Source organism: Tauraco erythrolophus, chromosome 3, assembly GCF_009769465.1.
Source record: "Tauraco erythrolophus isolate bTauEry1 chromosome 3, bTauEry1.pri, whole genome shotgun sequence".
NCBI classification, from domain to species: Eukaryota; Metazoa; Chordata; class Aves; order Musophagiformes; family Musophagidae; genus Tauraco; species Tauraco erythrolophus.
In genome coordinates, this window is record NC_141467.1 from 9,475,212 (window position 1) to 9,493,886 (window position 18,675).

Sequence of the window (18,675 nt, forward strand, 5' to 3'; positions counted from 1 at the left end):
AGCAGCAGAGACGCATCTGCTGCCGGTGTCCAGCTAATGCTCCTAATGAAGTGTAGTGCAGTGCTCTGACACACAACAGAAACCTGCTCTGATGAGCGATGGTTTGTTGTGCCTAACGCTCTCCCAGGCATAATTTGTGACAAATAAATATGTGACATCCTTCCCTGCTTCTTCTTACCACTCTTCTGCTGGGATTTTTTTTTCTTGGTTTGAGAATGTCAAAGAAAAACGAAGTCTTGTCATTTCTGGCCAGCTCTGGAGCCCGGGGATGGCGTGGTGGAGCAGGGTGCAGGTAGGTGGCTGTTCTCCAGCCTTCCTGCATGAAACCAGAGCACAGCCGCCCCTGCCGAAAGTTGCCTGGGTAGGGTCTGCTGGCCCCTCAGCTGGTCTTTCTGGTCAGAGCTGCACTGGAGGCTGCAGAGCCGTGTGTAAGGAGGACTGACCTGGCTCGCAGTGGTGGAGACGAGCCAGGACAGAGCAGCTGACCGGCATCTCAGCCGCCTCCTCCCGAGCGAGGTGGGCAATCTGCAGCACTAGTTGCCTTACCCAACGTGTGTGCATGCCCATAAAGTGCTTATTTAATAAGGCTGTAGAGTATCTGATTGTGCTGTACTGCAGTCCCTGTGAAGCATAAGTAAGAGCTGTAGCCATAGGTCCAAGATGAGGTAAGGGGAGGAGGCGTCCATGGCAGTGAGGTGGATCCTGCTCTCCAGGCCTGGGCAGACATCCTGCCATGCACAACCCTCGCACATGCACCATGTCAAGCAGTTGCTTGGTGTATCAAGGAAAGACCAACCTCTCTTCCCCTAAATCATCCCTGTAGCCCCTTTATGTCTCTGGCAGGTCTCTTGTGCCGTGGGACGGGCAGGATGGGTGCAGGAGACAGATCCTGTGGCAGCGAGCAGGGGGAGAGTGGTCGATACGCTTTGTACGTGGCTCCCGTTCCCGTGTGCACCACGAGAGGCACCGAGATGCAGTGTGAGGAGGAGTGGAAGGAGTGTCTGCTCGGAAGGAGTGTCTGCTCGGGGTGCTGCTGGAGTGCGACCCTTCGGCCGCTTCGCCAGGTCAGCTTTCTGTCCGGCTGCGCCTGGCGACAACAGCTGGGCAGCAGCTCCAGCATTTCCTCCCTGCCTTGACACGAGCAGCAGTGAGATGTGGCTGCTGCTGCTGAGTGGAGGGAGCAACTGCCTGTCTGCAAGGATTAAAACCCCATTTTCAACGTGCCTCTGGAGCAGGTGTGGGGATTAGCCTACCCCAGCATGGCTGCAAAGGGGACTCGGTTGCGATGGGGCTCCTGCAAGTGGGGAAGTGGTGGTGGTCTCCTGCATGCCCATGAGCGGGCTGTGCGTGAGAGTTACAACGAGGCGTTGCCACGCTGAAGAGCGATGGGATGAGTTGTCTGGTGTCGCCCCGGCCACGGAGAGCTTGCACGCCAAGGCCTGCGGCAGCACTGGCTCTGGGAACGCCGTGCAGCGGGCAAGTCGTGGCCCAAGCAGTCACTGTGCCAGCAGGGCTTGTAGTGGGAGAAGTTTGGAAGTGACAGCAAGGGTAACAACTCGTTCGATGAAGCAAATTGCAGATTCTTCAGAATGTGGCAGGCAGGGCCAGGCACAATTCTGGTCCTGCTTCTGGTCCTAGTGGAAACCAGACCTTTGTGGAGGACTGTCCTGTCCCTTGTCATTACATGAGCCTTATGTAGAACTGCCATGTATGTTTCTGGATTTTTCTCAGGCATATTTTGCTTCTTCTCTTCTCTTCTCTTCTCTTCTCTTCTCTTCTCTTCTCTTCTCTTCTCTTCTCTTCTCTTCTCTTCTCTTCTCTTCTCTTCTCTTCTCTTCTCTTCTCGCCTACTTGGAGTCTGAGGCTTTTTTTAGAAAATAAAATAATAACAGTAATAATAATTTCTTTTTTCCCCTTTGTTCAGACGTTTCTGTGGCTCTGGTGGCTCAGTTGGAGCCATAGTTCAGTGTCTGAAACTGTGTGGATTTAGGTGTGGCAACACCAGCCTTTCCCCCGCACAGGTACAAACTAACTGCGTGTTGTGTGTGCACTCTAGGCCTGATTTGTGCATTTATTTTTTTAATCTAAAGCATTCCCTTGCCTAGCAAGTCCCAGTTAGAAATTGGGCAGCCGCAGACCAGTGAGTCTCTCCATTGACTCTGGTGGACAGTGCTGCGTTGCAGAGCCACGAGCTTCTCTGCTCAGCCCTGGGGAGAGCATCTCTCGGTCTTTGCAGCATGGCATCCCTGGTCCCTGAGGCAGGACAGCGTGTGTTGCCATGTTGCCTTCTGAGGCAGTGCCCTATTGTAGGGTGGAATATTGCTGCTGTGTTTGGATATTATTCTTTACGGGGTAGTCAGTTGCATCGTGCTCAGAAACATAAATGCACATGCGAAAGATTTGCAGAGGCAGGTGGTAGCCTGTATTTTTCTTCCGTTTGCAATTTTTAAATAAAAAAAAAACCACACAACTTTTCAAGTTCTACACTGTCAAGAATGTGGGCGTCTGGCTGAATGAAAAAAAAAAATAAAATAAACTTGCATAATAAATACACTAGTAAATTTGCAATTTCCCTCAACTCCTAGCATAAATACAACCACTTTTGGGGGTTGGTTTGCTTGATTCCTTGTCCAAGGAAGAGGAGAAGAGGAGCAACTTTTGAAGAAAGTTTCCCTGAATGCCATTCCTTATTATAATTATGTTAATTATTAGCAAGGTACCTACTCTAGTTACAGCATGAAATGCTACTTTCTGACAAAATCAGATCTACTTTCTTTTACATCACGTCATATGTCAAGTATGGAACAAGAGTCCAAAAGCCTTGGGTATATCTGCGTGTGTTTTTTAGATATATATTTATTTAATAACGCTATTATTTCTTTTTCAGCATTTTAAAAGTTGACTGCCTGGAGGTAGGCACCTGGGTTTATATTTAGGGACTGAAGTAAGTGGGATGGCTTTCAAAGGTCCTGCGTACCTGCAGCTCGCAGTAAATTAATTAGAAGCAGATGTTCTTTTTGGCAAGTTTGACAGAAATGAGTAGGAGATGCTGGATGCCCACCACCTTTGAAACACTAGCAACTTACTCAGATGCCTAAAGATGGAGAGAGACGTTTAAATTTAGGCACCCAGGTTGGAAAAGTTTTGGCCCTGTAATCATAACAATCACTGTCCCCTCTGTCCTGAAGTGCTGTAGCAGAGATTGATCCGAGAGGCCGGAGGTTGGTACGTGGGAGTGAGCAGGGACAGAGTAAGTGTCTCGCTGCAGTGGAAGCGAGCTCGGTTGCCTGCCTTATAGCACATGCAAATGAGGGTCAGATGGCTTGACAGTTGGTTATGAAACTAAAGAGACATTATGCAAAATAGGATTGATTTTGCACATATTTTCAGGTTTTGTCTTTTAGGAGCTTGAATCTTAAATACCAAAGAGGAGGAAAAAAGTACAGGCAGCAACTGTTAGGTTTTGTATCTGTGCTGGATGTAAAGTATTAGCCTGCTATGCTCTTTTTAGGGATCATTTTTATCCCATTGCAACTGAGAATATAAAGCCATTTTACAACGTGCCAGAAGTGACACCTGCTTTCATACTTGGTAATAATTACTTTAGCTTTGACAAAAAGTACTTGGCAGGATGCGTACAAATTATGACTCGCTTCAGGGTACAGATAATGTCATAATGACTCTAAGAGTTTCTCTTTATGCTCAGGATGTTTGCATGTACATGTTTTGTTGGTATGAAACGAGTGAGTGAAAAAAAGATTTGGGTGACTTTAACTTCTGAATAAAAATGAATGTTGGATAGTGTAAGCTCACAAATAGACTAGAAAAGAGAAATAAATAGTAAGGTTTTCAGTGGCTATTTGAACATGCTTTTGTTTTTGTTTTTTTTTTTTGTCAACTCTGTCGCTATGAAAATGCCCCAGACATTTGCAAGGAATAGAATTACTTCTAATGCTGGGTACTCACAGTTGTCTTGCTAGAGCAGAGAATTTGCCTACAGGTAAGTGGCATCAACCTGCAATGACTTTTCTCCCTCTGCCTTGCCTTGCAGTGAATGAGTGTTCAGTTTAAAGTGCATTTGGATGTGTATGTGCACATACCCTGTTGTTTGGTTTTTTTTTCCTATTCTTGCTGAGTTAAGTAGAACTTGAAGTCGCGTGTATTTATCTGTCTGCAAAATCAAGGTCTTTATTATGTATCTGACTCCAAGCTATAGCTAGGAAGTTAGTCCACCACAATGGTCGGTAGTTACTGCATAGCCTATGAAATATTCAGGGTTAAATGTGTTAAAGTATATATTATACGTAAAAGCCCATTTTGGCATAAGGTAGCAGCTGCACTGAGATCAGTGATGTACTTGCCCAAGATCAGCCCAAAGTCCCTGGTGGAGCAAAGATGTACTTCCACATGATAGAATCATGAATCATAGAATGGTTTGGGTTGGAAGGGACCTCAAAGATCATCTAGTTCCAACCCCCCAGCCATGGGCAGGGACACCTTCCACTAGATCAGGTCCTTCAAAGCCTCATTCAACCTGGTCATGAACACTGCCAGGGATGGGTGGGGCAGCCACAACTTCTCTGGGCTACCTGTTCCAGTCCTTCACCACCTTCATAGTGAATCTGCCCTCTTTCAGTTGGCAGAAGTTTTGCCCTGGGGTCCAAAAGAGACTTTCCCTTCTCTGCATTATTTTATCAGCCAGCAGCAACCTGAATTTCTAGAATGCTAAGGAAGGGGAGTGTCAAACTGGGTTTCCCTGTTCATATCTACGACCTGTCTCCCTGCCCAGCTTTTATAGCAAAAAGGAGGCAAAGGAGAAGATACAGGGTACTGTTAAGCACTCGCTGAACCATTGCTGAAGGCAAGTCAAACAGTTTCTCAAAACCAAAACATGAAGTTTCCATGTGAGCTTCCTTAAAGAACTGGAGGAGGAAGCCATCGATAAATACACTGCTTTTACAAGGCAGAATGAGCAATCGTGGAAAACAGTTGGGAGTCAGGCAGTTTCTTATCTGAGAAAAGTACAGTATGTTACTTTTCCACCTCTGTTAGGGGACTTAAAAAGACAAATGCCTTTTGCTTCCTGCCTGAAAGAGGCTAAGCTCTTTCTATGAAAAGAATGAATTTGGAAAACGTCTGGTGTGTTTCTGTGTGCGTGCATATTAGTCCATGTCTTTTATCAGACAGAGCTTTAGGAGATACAAAGTTCGTATGTGCGTGGGTCTTTCATTACCAGAAAGACTTTGGCAAATTGTAGGGAGTTCAGACAGCTACAACAAAAGTGATTAATGGACCAGGGAAGAGAAGAAAGTTTAAGAATTAAATATATACTGTTTGTCTGAATGAGAGAGAAAGAGGGTGAAGGAACAGGATGATGTTAAAACTACTAGTCCTGCGCTCAAGTTTGGAGAAGAATTATTTTGGGTGGTCCAAGCAGTATGACTAGGAGTAATGGGATGAAATTCAGTGCAGAAAATGTAGGCTGAAATCCAGAAACGCTTCCAACTAGTGAGATCTCTTGGACTGAAATAATCCCCAGCGGGAAGGGGTGGAAGCCACGTTGCTTGAGCCATTTGAACTAGACCGAACAAAGGCAGCGCTCCCTGAATACGGTACAGGAGAGATCCTTTGTAGGGGAGGGGTCCAAGCATCACCTTCAGGGTGTCATGTCCCCCCACCCCGTGTTATCTGTGGGTGGTACCAACACTGACAATGGCTGGAAATCGCATGGGGATTTCTGAGAGCGTTGTATTTTAGCATATATTTGAATAGGGATTTCCTTGCGGAAAGACAAAAATCCCTCTCTGTTCAGCTTTCTGCCCTGTAACTGTCTCTGCTTGTTCTGCTTGTTAAAAAAACACAACAAAACCACAACACAAAAACCTAGTGAAGGAGAGCAGAAGTTACTTTACTGTCAGACTACCTAGTGACAAACTTTTTTGTGCTTCACTTGGAACGGGCTCGTCGGGCTGTTCTGGAAGGCTGAGGAAGAGCTGTTGGCAAGCTGCGCACAGCCATTGCAAGTGAGGATGACTGAGCAGAACACGCCTGTTTTACTCGTTCACTTTTCTGCTGTATCTAAGCAAGTCATAAGTTCTTAAATTCCACTTTTCATGTAGGGGCTTGGTCTCCGCAGTTATGTCTCTTTGGTTGGTTGGTTAGTTTTTGTTTGTTTGTTTGGACATAAAACTAATTTTCCAGTGCTTGGCTAAAAAGCTAAAGCATGTATGTTGAAAACTAGGCTTGGGGTTTTTTTGTAATAAGCCCGCAGGATTTTTATGTTATTTATGTTTGCGACACCATACCCATCATAGTTTTTCCTTCCTGCTAGGTTCTCTTTCGAAGAATGACATGGAAAGGGAATGTTTACTTTCCGCTCCCCACACTGCTGCAGTGGCAGGGCTTTGGATTGCTGATGCTGTGCTCTCTTTGCTGCTCCGTGGATAAACTGAGGAGCTAAAGCTATCGCCTCCTTCTTTTCACTTCCTTGTGAAAAGGTTTTGTACGGTTTTCAGAGGCTCTGAAAAGCAAGGTTAACGATTTCCTGCTGCCACCTAAGTACCAGAACACAGATGGGGTACTGGAGAGAAATGTATGTCAAAGTGGTGTCAAAACATTTATTTCCTTAGCAGGAAGTATTGATCCTACAAACTATATTCTATTACAATGGCTTTATTCCTCCTATATTAAATGACTGATGCAGACTATGTTTAATCAATTTTGTGATGGATGTTGGTGAACCAACATAGCACTTGATCACTGTGCATGTCTTAGTCTGCTGCTGGCTGGTTGGCTGCTTTCAACAACCCAAAAATAGAGTTTGGCCTGAAAATCAAAGTTTCAAAGGTTTGTTTTGTCACTTTGTAATGCACGGGGCTTTGGTTGGCCGTTTTACTCATTTTTTTTAATCAGCATTTATCGACAATGAGTAATGCCTGCAAATAATGAACCGTGGTTCTGCTTGTTAATGTGCTTTTGTTGTTTTCACTGTTTGTAAGCCTGTTTCAAAGGAGCAGTCGGGGTCATCTCTCAGACAGCATTGTATCTTCCTAAGTGTATGCTTGTAGAAAACAAAAATGGTTCAAAAGAGGTTGGGAACCTTTTGAATTAAAGCCCATGTTCCAGATCTGGGAGGAAAGTTGTGATTTTTTTCAGTCACGTTTGTGAGGTGTTCTTTGCTTTTTATTTGCTTTTTAAATTCATAATACAATCAAGAAGCAGCTGATTTGCAGCAGTGGTAGAGAAGAATAGAAACAGGAGCTGTGTTTCTGCTAAGTCCTCTACAATTCAGTATGATCCTCCCTATATTAACTTGAGCTTTTCTGTAGGTAGTCCTGCTAGGCTCAGATTCTGAAATAGTTTTTAAATGGTCCCATCTGTCATTACAGTTAGATCTCAAAAGAATAATCTATGAAATGCCTGTCTGCTCCCCCCATCCTTGGGTGAACTAATTTTAACCTAATGAATCAACTGCAGCGCTGCCTTCCTTCAGCAGCCGTTACAGAGGGCACGGTACAACATTTCCGTGGCACATGCTTAAGTTTCTGTTCAGAAGCCAAACTGTTCATCTCTGAACGAGTGGATGTTTTAGGTTATGGCAGTGAAAGTAGTTTCTCAGGTGGAGAAATCATTTAACTGGTGAGTGGTTTTGGAGGCTTTCAGAGTGGTAGCTTCCCATTACTGCTGCCCTTCTCACTCATTTAGTGCTACCTTCTCCCTAAGGAATTGGAGGAGGATTTTGGCATTTGGCCCTGCTGACAGCAGAACTGGAAGGTCGAGATCTCAGTTTTTTCCCCTTTGAGAGAAAAACAGAGGGTCTTGCACCTCGGAGGGGGAGTGAGAAGCAAGGTGGTCATGGGGACTCTCACCTGGGCATCTTGGCTGTGCAGACACGATTCAGCCAGAGACCTTCTACTGGTGTGACTCCTTGGACTGACAGCTGAGAAGGAAGCTGGAGAAGAGAAGGCTCCGGGGTGATCTTATAGCAGCCTTCCAGTACTTAAAGTGGGCCTACAGGAAAGCTGGAGAGGGACTTTTTACAAGGGCATGTAGTGATAGGACAAGGGGCAATGGATTTAAACTGAAAGAGGGCAGATTTAGATTAGATATAAGGAAGAAATTTTTCACTTAGAGGGTGGTGAGGCAGTGGAACAGGTTGCCCAGAGAAGTTGTAGATGCCCCATCCCTGGAAGTGTTCAAGGCCAGGTTGGATGAGGCTTTGGGCAACCTGGTGTAGTGGAGGGTTTCCCTGCCCATGGCAGGGGGGTTGGAACTAGATGATCTTTGAGGTCCCTTCCAACTCTAACCATTCTATGATTCATGATTCTATGATTCTAAGGCTCCAGCTGGCCCTGGCCAGCAGCAGAGAAGTTAGTGTTTCCAGGCTCCCTGCGGCTCTTTGCTGAAGCCTTCTTGCACAGACACGTTTCCTTGGACCGCCTCTGTTCATTGTCTCGGAGGTATGGGACTGTATAGAAGTGGAGATCAACCCCTTCACCAGTATAACTCATCCCTCTAGATAGAGCGTTTGAGTCCTGGCCCTTCAAAGGGATTTGTGTGCACAGGTTTGGTCTTGGACCTGCCCAGCATGTCTGTTTGGTGAACAGGGACTTTTCAGTGACTAAGGCAGACTGAAAGAGGATGCAGTTTCTTATGGTACAGCAAAGAGGATAGAGAACTTGCCTTTGGGTTTTGATACTTTCAGTAGAGGAAGGGAGTTGTGCTTGGCTCCTTTCGCTGAAATACCCTGGTCTCCAGAGCTGTCAGTCTGACATTGTTCTCAGCCGAAAGTTGCTTAAAATAGAGAGGAATAAAGGAGCAAGGAAGATGCTTGGAGAAAAATGGCCTGTGTTTCACTAGCAAATGTAATGTGCAAAGTGCTGTTTTGCAGATCAGGGTAAGCACACAAAAATTAAGAAGCACCAGAAAAATTGCATTGGGTCAGCAGAATATTCTCTTAGAGATTCCCTCGCACGTTTCAAAGGCAGAGGAAGTGAGCAACAGACAACTCAGAGCTCAACCTGACATTTGCGGACAGCGTATCAGTGAGCCTGGGTTGTGACTGTAAAGGTAAATGGGACACTGATATGGATGAGGTGGCACTAAGTGTAGAGAAAATCAGCCTCACGTGGCAGCAACTCCCTTTAGGACTCATCAGCTGTGCCAAGTGTGAGACGAGTGTCTTGGATGAGATATAAATGGTCCAGCAGTAACTGGATTTCAAGAGTAAAAAGAAGGCACCAAAAGGTTATAGGAGAAGCACGCAGAAACGTAAGAAGCCGAGGGCTGATTGTGAGGGATGGAATTACTCAGCGGAGGGAAAACCCCACACACCGGTCTTGTGATGAATAAAAATACATGTTTCAGTGTATCATAAACAGTCTTTGCCTTTTACACGCACACGCATTAACACCTCTGTAACTACCAGCAGACTCACCTCAAAGAAGATGGTGTTACTCTTACTTTCCCATCACAAATCTGAATATTTGTGAGAAGAGCTGAGGAGTTCTTCTGTGTTTCCTGGCACAACTGTATACCGAAGGCTACTTTAGCTGGTCTCTCCATCTTTCCACCTTCCAGTAGTGTGACTGAGATTTCCCTGCACACCTGAGGACAGACTTCCTTCCCTGCGTGCATGACTTTCCTAATAGGAAAGTTTGCGCATGTGTGCTTAGGTAAGGGTGTATGTGTGCAGGAAGAATTGTCAAACCTGAAAGTTACTTCCCCCTCTCTGCCTTTTTCAACGGGTGTCAGAATTAATTTTTAAAGCTTCAGTGCACATTGGGAAGATGTTTAAAAAAAGTTTAAAAATTCTGGATTTCATATGTGGAGGCTTTTTCTTTTTGCCTTAACCCAGGGGGAAAAAAATACTGTGTCTTATTTTTCTGCAGGAAAAATAATAATTCAGTTCCTGTATTTACTTCCAGAAAAGAAACAAATGCTTCTGAACATGGCATGTGCAGTTCCTTTTTTTCATTCTTAGATGGGGCTTTTTTAAGCATTTAAAAAGCTGGAGATGAAGTGATTAATGTAGGCACGGTCTCATAGCTCTGGCATCAGCAGACCTCCACTCCCCTTTAGCATCACTGAGAGCTTGCTTGGTGTGGTATGAAGAGGAGAGTAGTGTTGTGCAAGTGATTTTCACATGAAGGAGATGATCTTTTTAATTCACCCTGGTTCTGTCCTGCGCGAGTTCAGCAGCAGCAGAAATAAGCCAAGTTTGATGTTGGTTTTCTTTCTGGGCTTGATCCTGGGTCTGTTGTCAGATGGTTTACACTGCTTTGTTACTGAAGTTGCTCCCCAATATGGAATGGGGAGGGTGAGGAGCATGCCCACCCTCACGTGTGCTGCCAACATGGGGAGAAACATCAGTCTTGATATATCGTGATAGGCTAAACTGGACCAGCATCTCTCTGCCTCTCCACCTGTGACAGTGCAACAAAAAGGGGTAATAAAAAGCCTGTCCTGATCTATTCTTGCGCAGGAGCACAGTCCACAGCCTCCTGATAGCAAAGGGAAAAAAATCAGCTGATTGAGCAGAGCCAGTGCCAGCATGACCTATCCACATGGTTGGGAAAAGCGCCTTGGGATTGAGAGGAGGGAGCACATTTTGCCCCTGACTGGGGTTGAAATCTTTTTACTTTCTACTCAAACATAAACGGAGTAATCCCCATGGTTTGGCCACCCAGCCTGCAGCCTCTGCGTGTGCGTGTTGGGGTGGGGAGGGCAGAAATTTGCTTACTCTTTTTGTGTTTAATGGTGCATCTTGGGAGACGGCTGCTTGCTGCCAACCTCGCGAGGCAGCGTGAGGGTTAGTGCCTGGTGCTGGGTGCCCAGCCCTGGCTGGGGTGCTGGGCTGGCCCTGCTACCCTGTGCACCTCTCTACTGCATGGCTTTTTGTGGTGGACCAGGGAAGGGAGGGGGAGCAGAGAGGTGCAGATCCACAGCTGTTTCAAAGCAAAACTCCAGTATTTTGATTGCGTTTCCTGACAAGCTCTATCTTGGGCAGTTTCGTGTAACGTAGGTGCATGCCGTGGGGTAGTGTACCCTTCAGGCGTGTTGGACCGAGCTGCACTCTTCCCTTTGTGCAGCGTTGCCGGTTTGTTAGCTGCAGATTAGAGACGAAAGCTTTTACAATTAGTACTTTAATGGGAGAGAAGAGGAGTGACATTGTGACCCACTTACAAATGTGCCTGAGATTGTCTGGATTTCAGCCCATATTGGGGAGAGTGAAGTCCTGTTTCCTGGGGATTAGTCCAGAAAACCTCCTTATCGGTTCTCACCGTTTCAGGAGCCTAAGTGAGCGTACTCCGGTGTTTCCAGGTATTCAAGAAGCATACGCCTTCTAGTTGTCCGATTAAAGAGATTCCAGTTAGCGCGGGGATCGCTTCGGAGTCTGACAAAGCTGCGATTTCCCGAGCGCTGTCTTTACAAGCCCTCCTGCTAGAGGAGTGGAGGAAGGAGCTTCTTTCCAAGAAAAATGTAGGCTGGGTAATCTGACATCATTCAGAGTAACATCACCCTACACCCACCCGAATTCAAAGATAGAATGGAAATGGCATAATCTGTTCTCACGGTAACACTAATAGTACTGCTCCCGCAGTTCGTTGTGCGCCGTCCCCACCCCACCATCGCCGCAATTAACGTTGCTTGCAGTGACTTTGAAAAGTGTTGCCATAACAAGGTTGCTGATCAGCAGCTACAAAAAAATCTTAACGAGGTACCTAATGGAGCTTTTTGTTTCCATTATTTCTGCTTAATATATTCTGAGGAAGTCAGGAGGTTTTAACCTTGCCTTCAGCTGCAGCACCCTGGCATGTTTAACAGGATACCGCTTCATTTGTACCGAAGCTAGCGTACACTGAAAGGGCTTGGAGACCCCTCTAATGTAGTCAGTCAAATTGGTGCCTGAAGCCAAAGAAAACGTGTATCTGAGCACATGTTTTTGGTCTCGAGCTAAAAAAATGCACTTCATGTTGAATAGCCTCCTCCAAGTGCCGAAGTTAATAAGCCATGTTGTGTTTTTACTGGAAAAGTATGCTTCTAGCCAAGCATTCTTTGCATTTTTCCCAGGATTTAGTCATAAAATCACTTTAGACATATTGCAAGTATGAAATGTGTGCACATCAGATAAAGGGCAGCGATTTTTGTTTGGCTCCGAAGCTCCATGGAAACATTTTTATCACCGTCACATGCGTTATCCCAAGAAGCCTGACCCCTTGCGTTACCAGTCACATCCAGCTGGGTAAGAAAGCACCGAATGACAGGGACCGCACTACCAAACTGTAGGTGACGGCGGTTTGGCGAACGAACTCTACCAGTTGGGCAGCACCAGAACCCGCCCGCATTCCGCCCGTGGTGTCGGTCAGAGGCAGGAAGGCAGCCGTAGTAGCCGGGCGGGGTGTGTGCGCGCAGGTGTACGTGTTCCATCCCGCCTGCGTAAAACAATTTAAAAAAAAAAAAAAAAACACAACAAAAACAAACCAAAAAACCCGAGAAACCTGGCGGCTTTGCTGCACTATTTCGAGCGTTATTATTTCGAGAAAAGGGTTTACGCAAGCGAGAAGCGCCTGTGGCGCGGGCGGCCGCCGCTCGCGGCGCGCTCGCAGCGCCCCCTGGCTGCGGCTCGCGGCATCGGCGGAGCCGACCGCGGGTGCGGGGCGGGGGGGACACCGTCCCCGTTCCCCCGGGGCGGCGAGGGGGGCAGAGGGGCGTGAGATTCCTGCAGGGAGCCGCTGGTAAAGGCAGCAGCGGCGAGGTTTTAAAAGAACAAGCGTCTGCGCGGTGTTATGTATGGGAATAGAGCGGCGTAGCTATCAAACATATGTTCGCACATGCACAGTATACGGAGTAATGTGTGTATATCACCTCGCCGAGCCAAGCTGTGTTCTGAAGGGGAGAGATATTTAAAGCAGCTCTGCAAACTTCACAGTGCTGGGAGAGACTAGCTGGGCTTGTCTCTGCGGGGACTTGCAGTGAAGCTGGTCCGATCCGCGTTGCTTTGTGTGTACGGTTTGAGTACGTGTTCGTGGTGGGTAGCTATATAAATGCTAAGAAAAAGGAGCATGGATTAGGAATATAGATGAAGGGGGAAAATCCAAGGAACAAAGACAGGGTAGCCAACCCGAAATCTAATTTGAACCCCAGGAAGGTGTCATGGAGTGATGAAGTGTGGAAGGAGATGCTTTAAAAGCCATCCTCATGGGCTAAGGGAGCACTGGGAGCATTGAATCATCACCACCTCACTTCTTCCTCGAGACCAGCATCTTTCTCCTCGCTTCCTGTGGCAGGCAGCTACCTGCCCAGTTTAAAGAGCAGGCAGGAGCCAGGAGAAAGCCAGGACCAGCTATGCCATGCTCGGGCTTTGCACAGGGAGACAGAGTGGAGGTAGCAAGGTGACAGCTACAAGTTTGTCAGCTCAGCCCAAAGGAAGCCCTGCTGTGCACCAGTCATGGTGCAGGGTGCTCACCACCTGCACGTGGTGAGTCATACTTTTTCACAGATGAGTAGAACATCAGTGCTGTGATACTCGTTCTTAATCATCTTGCGAAAAGATGAGCTGATAGGTTTGGGGCCTTTTGCAACCAGCACTTTTGTCGGTGAAATTTTTTGCTACAGTGTGATTTGTTGGAGTAAATTTTTTACAGATGTGTGTGGATCCGGGTTAGTTGTTGAATGTAGCTCTAGCCTGGTGCAGGGATCTATGATGGGAAAGTCAACAAAGTGGTTTTGAGTGTGTGACATTCCCATACACAGCATACAACAGAAATGTTGGTCTTAACCCGTTCTTTCCACTGTGGGAGCACCCTGTGAAGGGGCTGCCTCTGTTTTCTTCAGCTGTCCAGCAGCACTGCTCCCCTCCGCCTCTGTCTTCCTGGGAAAAAGTTGGTTTCTAAGCCTAGATCCTCTGAAACAGCCTTTAGAGGAAGAGGTGGGATGTGGGATCATCAGAGAGGGGGCTGGTTCACTGCAGCCATCTCTCTGCTCCCTGGCATCGTGTCCGGGTTGCGTCTGCTGGAGCCTCCTGAAGGAGGGCAGCTCTTCAGGGAAGATCTCTCTTATTGCTGGCTGCCTTTCCCCGACAGGAACGAAGTACCAGCAGAAGTCAGAATAAGATCTCGAGGGTAAACGTCACAACAATAGTGAGAGTGGTTGGGTTTGCCTTTACAGGGTCATATGCTAGAGATACAGTTGCAGGTTCATGTGTGGTTCACACTGCATTCATTCTGGATCAGACAGGGCTGAGGTTTCTCCCATTATAAACAAATCTTTGAATCTGCTTATTAGTTGAGTATCTGAAATACTTGGGCACTTTGCCTTTTTTGACAACTTGGCATTTTTTGCTTGCGTGCACTGTAGCAGCTTTCACAGAGGAGGAACTTTGTTCCACTGCTGTCTTTCTAAACGCCTTTTTTTTTTCTTTTTTTTTTTCATTTGTACCTAATCAATCTTGCCATGTTACTAACAGCAACATCCCCGTCGGCCAGTCGAAAAGCTGGAAGTCTTGCGTGGCCTGGTGTGTAGCTGGGCACAAAGCTCCCTTTCATGGCTTCAGCTGGCTGCATTACCAGCCGTGCCGAGATCACAGTCCCGATAAAACGGTGTTGAAAGCACTGAGACTTGCAGGCTTTGTGCTCTCAGCCGAAGGGATAATTTTAGAATGTTCTTCCCCTTGATAATAGTAATTTTACAGTAATGTAACTGTTGGATTTAAGAGTTAGATCAGTGTAAATGAAGGCAGAATCAGATCATTTCTTCTGAGGCAAAGAACAAAATTCTTTATATCAGCAGTTATAAACATATGAAAAAATCCAAATGTGCCTACACAGACAAAAATCTACATCCTCTTAAGGCAAGATTGTAAATAATTAATATAATAACCTGCTTTCAAATTCAATCTAGGTATATTAAGTTAGTCAAGACATTTCAGATTAGTCCTTTTTTATCTTGTTTTGCTTCCTATACCCCCATGAATGCAGGTTGCTTCCACCTGCAAGAAAAGCAAGCAAGCATTTTTCCTGCTGGTTTGGGAGCTACATTTTCAAAGGGATCTTATACCTCTCTTCCAGATTTCCAAGCATGTTTTTCCAGGGCTTTTTTTTTGTTTGTTTTTCTATCCAGATCTTTCTGTGTTTCCAAAAAAATAAACTGTAACACATTATATCCACATTCCTAGGGGCAATTTTTACAGCTCCTTGCAAATAAAGTGCTTAAAGACTTCTCGAAAGGTGATTGTACTAAACAAATGTAGTAAATAATCCTGAAACTGCAATGCATCTCATTTACATTTGAATGGAATTACTTAGATGTGGGATGTCGGTGCTACAAGTGGCTCCAAGAATGCTGTTTCGGGTTTTGTGTTCACCAATACAGGCAGCTTTGTCACTTGCATGTGTAAAAAGCATGACGCTGAGAAGGATGTGAATCTCACTTGACTTTGCTCTTCTACGGGTGACTGAAGTTAGGGACCTAAATAAAGGTGCTGAACAACTTCGTCTTCTGTTCAAGTAACAAGGAGATGCAGCTGTTCAGCCCATCTAAAAGTCGAGCATTTTTTTACGTTCCTAAAAATCGATTTAGAAGCCTAACTTAAGAATACGAGGTTCAGCATACTGGTCCGCACAAAGTCCGTTTTCAGCGATGAGCTGAGCAGGGACGCAGATGTACTCCGATGTTTGTGCAGAACTACCCGTGGTTGTTACAGTAAGCCTATCGTGGAGCCGTGTGGGACAGAAAAGGCTTTCTTCAAAATACTGTATTCGCAGAGTTACAGAAATTCATAAGGAGATTCCAGGACCCACAGTACCCAAAATCATTTTTCTTCTTGCAAACGGAGCTCACGATGTAGAAGCCCCAAGTTCTGGCCTTTGAGGACTTAAAAAAAAGCCCCTTTGCTTCTCCAGAATGTAACAGTTGCCTCTTACCAGCGCCGTTTTGCATCCCGGCTTTACTATGGTAGTGTGGGTCATCTTATCAGGAGTGTAGAGGTAGAACATAGCTCCTTCCAGCCGTAGTTGAGGTGAAGAAACCAGGTTGAATTTGGCCTTCTGTACCACGACCTGGATGCAGGATCTAAAAAAATCGTTGCCACAGTTTACTCTTGTCCGCAAAGGCTTAGCAATTTTGCAATAGTTGATTTTTATTATTATTATTATTATTTTAATGTTTTTACAGTAGATGATGGTGCAGTGATACAGCACCCTGAAACTTTCCTCATGTGGGCAATTCTCAGAAGACACTATATGTATTTGCATATGAGTCGTGGAAGTAATACGTATACCAGAGACAAGGTGAGCCAGCTGTCATGCTGTCTTCCTGATCTAGAGGTGGGTTAGATGAGCTGGTAGTGCGATGGCAAAACCTTCTGCTGTGTTGGTGATGTCCACCTAGTTCCCTGCTGCTGCCAGAGGCTTGCCCTGGGCTGAGGACTGTTCCATATGCATGAAGGCGAAAGCGCTGAGTCCTCCAAAAAGTAAGTTTGTTAGACACCATTTACGTTTAAAGGGAGAACGGTGATTCCTGCTCACAGCTACTTGTCACCAACCTCTGAAGTTGTTAGTTTTGGCTCACTTATCCAAGCTGCCAGCAGACCCTGTGCACCAGTAACAGCAGCGTTTATATGCCATTTGCACAGCAGTGAAGCATGAGACAACGTGACAGATTAGTGTTCTGCTCATTGATAGGTGGTGTGTAGTAAACCCTTCCTGCTCCTGCTGCTTTGCAGGATCCTGTGTGCGGTGGTGTGATATGGCTAAGTGACCCGTAAACTCATACCGGATAAATTTGGTTAATAGCAGTGGCTTAGCCCCCCATTCCTTTGGGCGTGTGTCATGTTAGTATTTCCAGAGGGAGGAGCAGGCTTAGTTAGATCCAGCGGGTGCAGAAGTGGACTTTGGAGATGAGCGTATGCACCACTGATTGAATTCAGGGAAAAGGTCCTTTGGGGATTATACAGTCGTCACGCGCTTAAGAGATCACTGCTATGGCCTGTGCATTTCTGAATAATGGAAGAAATGTGCTCTTGGTCACGCAGCAGGTTCTTGAGCACCTACTGCCGGTGCGTTGACACGGGTAAGTTATTCTGGCCGGGCCGACGTTGACTTACGAGCTTGTATTACAGCTGGAGTCTTCTTGCCTCGGTGTTACCCGAGAGCGTGCGTAACCCCCTTGTTTTAGCTCTTATTATGTCCTTTTTTTGAGATCTGTGCCTGCTCACACAGCTGGGTTTAGATGGGGCGAAATGTCCTCAGATCATAGTTAGATTATGAGGAAGAAATAAAAACAAAGTTGCATGCATAGCTTCATTTAATTTTAGGATAAGAGTTGGAAGATCTGAGAGTAAAATTTAGCACAGAATGTTTAGATTAAAAAAATATATATGTTCTTCGCTTGACTTGCCTTTGAGCATTTTCTTAAAAGTACTAAAGAACTCTTTTAATGAAGCATAAAAATTGATTGTTTCTTGCCAGGAGGGATCGTCTTCAATCTTCAGATACTAAAGACTTCATGAGAACCACAAGAAGAATATCTTCTTGAATCATTTACATTTTCCCCTTTTTGCAGGCTTATGTAACCATGCAGAAAATCTAATAATAAGTGTGCTATTAGTATCCAGTGTGGCACCTTCTGCAAGCTGAGGTGTCATATTATCACAAATAACGGTGCAGAAATGTTGTAGATGCGGAGAGCTTCCATACGTGGCTTATTTGAGTAACCTTTATCAAAAAAGATCTTGGGCTAATTGAATCAGTCTTTGCTTCTGTTTTACTATTCTGTTTTATTGTTCGAGGGAGGAAGAGCCTGGCTGCTTGCTTTTGTTTCTGTGAAGTCTGGCATGCTATTAATGGTGTTGGAAGGAATAAGCTAGTAGCGGTACTCAGAACCAGGTGTCTTGCGGTCTTTTATTTTTACATACATGCCCACCCCTTCTTTGTTCACCCACCCACAGGCTCTTGAGGCTTAAACCTGACCTACAAGCATCCCTTTTGGTTGTGGTCTCAGGTCCCTTGAGCAGGGATTGTCAGCCTTGTGACGAACACTCACGGAGGCAAGGCTACTAGGCTGATCTGAACCTTACTGCCGGCAAGTTCAAACTCAGCTTGGCTCCACGGTCCTCAGTGATGGGACTGCAGTCCTAGCTTTGAAGATGGGCAGCCTACTGAGCAGCAGCAAGAGACCTGCCAGGGTCTTTCCTTCCCGATCGATTGCAAGTGACTCCATCTTTTCTATTGCAAGCAACTCCTCTTTATTCTTTTTGGATGTTCTTGTCACCCTGGTACCCCACCAGCAGTGATACCCACATCCAGAGCATCGCCTCCCTTTGCAGGTGACCACAGCGAGCTTGCTCTTCGCACAGTTTCCTTTCTCCGGGCATCTCTTCCCCCGGTTTTGTGCAAGTTGTGCACTCAGTTGTTCCTCCTGGTGAATATTTGGAGCATAAGTCCTCTTCTCTGTGGTTGTTACCGTATGCTTTGAAAGCACCATAAAAAAGCAATAATAATGAAAAGTGTGATGCTACTTTTGTGTAAATTACCTCACTAAGCTGACCCCTGAAAGAAAGGAGGGCACAATAATGTCATTGATGGCATCTCCCTGCTCCTTGGAGGGCCAGTGTGCTTTTCTTACCAAAAATGGGTTAGAAATTGTCCTAGTCACCAAAAGAAACTCCTGAAACCT

The 18,675-nt window shown here is 45.8% G+C and overlaps 1 protein-coding gene across 1 annotated transcript in view; it reads left to right on the forward strand.

Moving 5' to 3' along the window:
* Positions 1 to 18,675, forward strand: part of ATXN1 (ataxin 1) — a 159,970-nt gene that overhangs the window by 96,738 nt on the left and 44,557 nt on the right. The gene's annotated exons all lie outside the window — the stretch shown is intronic.